Source organism: Chlorocebus sabaeus, chromosome 25 (genome assembly GCF_047675955.1).
Source record: "Chlorocebus sabaeus isolate Y175 chromosome 25, mChlSab1.0.hap1, whole genome shotgun sequence".
Lineage (NCBI taxonomy): Eukaryota > Metazoa > Chordata > Mammalia > Primates > Cercopithecidae > Chlorocebus > Chlorocebus sabaeus.
The window spans coordinates 31,783,315-31,789,335 of record NC_132928.1 but is presented as its reverse complement, the minus strand read 5'-3'; positions in this window follow the sequence as shown (position 1 = coordinate 31,789,335).

Here is a 6,021-nt window from a genome sequence, read left to right as displayed (position 1 = left end):
TCCCAAATTACCATACAGAGGTACACTATTTAAGATGACAGAAGATCTCAGTTTATAATGGCAGGTGTATTGTAAAAGTCAAAGCATCTTAAAGATAGATAAGGCCTAATATAAAAGGATGATATCATAAAAGTACAATGGTATATAAATCAGTGAAGAGGAAGTCTTGGCCCATCATACATACACAGTGGTACATAACAATTGTACATTCACAGGTTTAGCAGTAAGTCATTCAAAATGAAAGGATGAGGTACACTGTGGAGGGAAGATGATGGAGAACTCCAGAGCAGCCAATTAGGGTTCAAAGAGGAGTCTATTTTTGGAACTGTTCCTTTAATGATTGGCTCACCCCAGTCTGTGGGAAGAGGCCAGTGAATTGCAGAGTATTAACATCCTTTCTATTCTTATTCTGGATTGGAATTCTTACAATGGTCATATGGTACAGATGGAACAATTGCATCTATAGGCTGAGGCCATTTCTGTAATCCTCAGCCAAATTGCACAGACTTCGAAGAGAATGAGGATCTATGACTTCCTAGATCAAGGTTACTCCTAGGCAACAATAAAGATGACTGAACCAGGCAAAATATATTCATATTCAATCACAGAATTTATTATCTACACTTAGCCAAAGTCTCCAACATCCCACAGGCACTGGAGCATGCAGGCTTTATTTTACCTTTTTAACCTTCACTTCTTTTCTCCATGATTTAATCTTTTTTCTGTAGCACCACCACCTCCCAGACTGACACCCCTTAACTAGACATGTGTTGCTCAGTTATAATTACTATTTGCTTAATTTGCATGCATCTTCTTTCATTTTAATGTCATTAGCATGGGGAAGAGGCTTCTGCAAAGGCAACTAGGAATGCAGTATTTTTAATTCAACCTTTACTAAAACCCTGAATCCACTTGGGTACTTGGCTTATCTTATCTCTGTGGTTCAAAGAAAGTAAATATTCTAGAGTTTCTTTTCCTTGTGTTGTCTGTTTCTCTCCCAGCCTTGGTAACCTACTTATACTCCCCTGAATTCATACATTTTCTTTCTAGTCATAACCCTGATCCAATATCCTCTCCTTCCAACCAAGACTACCAGTTCAACAAAGGACAACTGCAGCAGGCTATCTCAGGGCTAAGAACTCTAACTAGTGCACAGCACTGAATTGCACAGTTCACTTCTGACCAGTCCTTCATGAGACAAGACTGCAAACCCAGGACAGGGAGAAACAGGAAGAGATTAAAAAATATTATTCACCAATTATGTAAGGAATCATATGTTAAATGTATGAGTTACTTTCTATGAATCCTTTTACAAAACAAAAACACACACACATACATATACACACATACATACGTATATACTTATATACGCATATACATATACACATACATACATAGGTATAATCACTCTCTAATTCATCTCTTTTAAATGATGTTTTCCAATTTTATGACTCATCTGTACAGCTGATACATTATATCTAGAACTGACAATACTATAATGGCAAACTTTCTACTTTAAGACAGGGTTAAAGTATTTTCCCTCTAATCTGTACCCAAAAAAAACCCCACAATATCTATAATTTTTAAAAATCTTGCCATTTGAGTCTTTGTTGCAACTTACACATTGCCTCAGAGTCCCTAAAGAGGATCTGATTTGCCTGAGATTTATTTCAACACAAAACCCTAGAATCAGATAATCCCCACCCAGATGCTACCATGCTGCTGCCTTGGGGTTTGGGATTTAGCCTTGGGGGCTGTGGCAATATTCTAATTTCCAGAAATACATGTTGACAATCAAAAATTTCCTGGACTTACCATTAATTATCATGCTTTTCTTTATATCAAGTCCTTATCCATGTGTTAATTATTTCTTTGCTGGGCTAAAGAGGGGCTATGTTCTAGTGAAAAAGAAAAGGTGCCAGAACATAGATGAAAACATTTAGGGAGATCAGGTGAAGATAGAGTTTAAAGAATATTAATAGGTTCTGTGTTTATTTTTCTTGTCTTTTCCGGCTCATTGAATTAATCTTGTCCAAATTTAGATCAAAAACAAGTTTAATTAAGATAGAGTTCAAAGAAGTTAATAATACAGTGATTTTTTACAATCTAAAATTCTGTGTGTTCTATGCCCACCAATTCATTTACTAAGTCATATTTTAGAAATATAACTAAATGAGGACCAAGAATCATTGTTTTCCTAAATTTCAGCACAAAATGTTGCTCTTCTATATCTGATGTTGAGAATGGCAAACTTTTGCCACTTCCAAGAAAGTGTGGTCTTGGAATATAAACTAAACTATAGAGAACTTTTAAAAATGACAGGTGCCAAAAGAAAACAGAAAAATGAGTAAGTGGGAAAATAAATCTATGGAAGAAAAGCTAAAAAATAAATATGGTATCACTAAAATAAATGTAATATTTTCAAAGTAGCTTTCAAAAGTATTTACTTGAAATAGCCAGGCATGGTGGCTCACACCTGTAATCCCAGCTAGTTGGGAGGCTGAGGTAGGAGAATTGCTTGAACCCGGGAGGTGGAGGCTGCAGTGAGCCGAGATCATGCCACTGCACTCCAGCCTGAGTGACAGAGTGAGACTACATCTCAAAAAATACATAATAAATAAATAAATGAAAGTATTTGGTTGAAATTAACCTATGTTTATTTAATACTATGCTGTAGAATTTAACATACAAAAGATGAGTTATCGTTAGTGTTAAAATGAAACTATATATTAATAAGAAATAGGGATTTCATTAAGAAATAAACATTTAAGTAGAGCTTAAAATAGCTGATTATTAAAGGATCACATTTGATATTGCCTTATTTCCTATGGCTGCTGTAATAAATTACCACAAACTCAGTGGCTTAAAACAGTGCAAATGTATTATCTCATAGTTCTGGAGGTTAGAAATCTGAAATGGTTTATGGGGCCAAAATCAAGATTGGCAAGGCTGTGTGTCTTCTGGAGGCTCTTGGGGGAGATTAGGTTCCCTTGCTGATGACCGTTATAGGAAGAATCTGTTGCCTTTCTTTTCCACCTTCTAGAGACTACCTGTGTTCCTTGGCTCGTGGCCCCTTTCTCTGCCTTCAAAGCCAGTGGCGTAGAATCTCCAAATCTCTTTCTCTCTCTCTTTCCGACCTCTGTTTTTCTGTCGTATCTCCTTCTCCGTCCCTGATCTTCCTGCTGCCTATTATAAGGACTCTTTTAATTATATTATCCCCACCTGGCTAATCCAGGATACCCTCCCCTTTTCAAGACAATTTAATCACATCTTCAAAGTCTCTTTTGCCATGCAAGGTAACATTTTCACAAATTCCAGAGGTTAGGACGTGGACGCCTATGAGAAGATGGGGAAGACATTATTCTGCCCACCACAGGTATATTCATATTCTTAAATGAAATACAGTATACTATATTTTTATTAAACACTGTACATTTGAAAAACATTTGATTTTACTTTGTGGACAATCAATAGAATTCCAATATAGTTTTAAAAACAGATTATACCATAAAATTATACATGCTCTATGACACAACCATTCTACTCCTAGATATACAGCCAACACATCATGTATGTTATGTTCATCAAAATCATGTGCTCCAATCTTCAGAGCAGCATTGTCCAAATGTCTCCAAACTAAAAACTATCTGAATTCCCACCAACAATTAAACAAATAGATAAGTTGTGGTATATTCATGTATGGGAATATCAGGTAGCAATGAAAAAATATTTAAATCTACACAAAATTATGAATGAATTTCAGAAACATAAGGTTGAGTAAAATAATCCAAACATAGGCTGGGTGCGGTGGCTCACACCTGTAATCCCAGCACATTGGGAGGCCAAGGTGGGCGGATCACCTGAGATTGGGAGTTCGAGACCAGCCTGACCAACATGGAGAAACCCCGTGTCTACTGAAAATATGAAAAAATTAGCTGAGCATGGTGGCCTATGCTTGTAATCCCAGCTACTCGGGAGGCTGAGGCAGGAGAATTGCTTGAACCCAGGAGGTGGAGGTTGCGGTGAGCTGAGATCAAGCCATTGCAGTCCAGCCTGGACAACAAAAGCGAAACTCTGTCTCAAAAAACAAACAAACAAACATAAGAAATTAAATAGTTCAGAAACAGACAAATTAGTCAGAAGGGTAATTACCCTTAGTAGGAGGTAGTGACTAAAAGAAGGCATGTCAGGAACTACTGAAGTTCTGATAACATCCTATTTCTTAATCTGGATGAAGGTAAACTGAATGTGTTTATTTTGGAAAAGTTATAGAGAGGCACACCTATGATTGATGCATTCTTCTGTAGCTGCATCTTATTTCAATGAAGAGTTTAATAATGTAAAAAGTATTGCTCTCATTTTTCTTTTCTTTTTCTTTTTTTTGAGATGAAGTCTCGCTCTTGTTGCCCAGGCTGGCATGCAACGGTGCCGTCTTGGCTCACTGCAACCTCCGCCTCCTGGGTTCAAATGATTCTCCTACCTCAGCCTCCCGAGTAGCTGGGATTACAGGCGCCCACCACCACACCAGGCTAATGTTTGTATTTTTAGTAGAGACGGAGTTTCACCATGTTGGCCAGGCTGGTCTCGAACTCCTGACCTCAGGCGATCTGCCTGCCTCAGCCTCCTAAAGTGCTGGGATTATAGGCATGAGCCACCATGTCTGGCTGCTCTCATTTTCTTAAAATATAAATAAATACAAATAGAGACTTCTTTCAAGTTGTAAAACTTAATGCCAAAACTTACTGCTAAGATTTTTTTAATGCTATTTTTATATGTTCAAGTTATATATACTGTACCAACAAAAATAAACAAGTTAGCTCTTCAGTTTCATACTTGTCACAAATTAAGCTGCAACTGAAATGCTATCTCATACATGGCATTTATGAAAAGCCTAAGAATATTTGTTAATATTCAAAAACATTAGCAAACAAAATTGGAAAGCAAGTTCTCTTATTCTGATGCAGATATTGACAATCATAATATTAGCATTAGCAAAGTAGAACTGAGAAAACAGCTTTTACACAACTATATCCAAAAGGATTTGATTGAGTCTATTTATTGAACAAATAATTATTGACTAAAAAAAATCTACTAAGGCATTGTGCTGAGCACTGGGGATAAAATGAACAAGAAAGATGAGTCTTTGTACTCAGAATATTTACGTTATTGTGAGTGAAACCAAAAAGTACGTGAACAATTGACAACAAGGAAGTGATAATGAAAGGTTTCTATTGAGCCATGAAAAGACATACCTGCATCCTAAATGCATATTGCTAAGTGAAAGCAGCCAGTCTGAAAAGAGTCTATACTATTTCATTTCATTTATATGACATTCTGGAAACAGCACAATTAAAGAGATGGTAAATAGATCAGCGGTTACCAGAGGTTCAATGGAGGGGGTTCTGTAGGTGATGTGGTTTGGTTCTGTGTCACCACCCAAATCTCATCTCAAATTGTAATCCCCATGTGTGGAGGCAGGGACCTGGGCAGGGCAATCAGGCAAGAGAAGGAAATAAAGCATATTCAAATAGGAAGACAGGAAGTCAAATTGTCTCTGTTTGCAGATGACCTGATTGTATATTTAGAAAACCCCATTGTCTCAGCCCCAAATCTCCTGAAGCTGATAAGCAACTTCAGCAAAGTCTCAGGTTACAAAATCAATGTGCAAAAATCACAAGCATTCCTATACAACAATAATTGACAGAGAGACAAACCATAAGTAAACTCCAATTCACAACTGCTACAAAGAGAATAAAAGATGTGAAGGACCTCTTCAAGGAGAACTACAAACCACTGCTCAAGGAAATAAGAGAGGACACAAACAAATGGAAGAATGTTCCATGCTCATGGATAGGAAGAATCAATATTGTGAAAATGACCATACTGCCCCAAGTAATTTATAGATTCAATGCTATCTCCACCAAGCTACCATTGACTTCCTTTACAGAATTAGAATAAACTGCTTTAAATTTCATATGGAATGAAAAAAGAGCCCGTATAGCCAAGACAATCCTACACAAA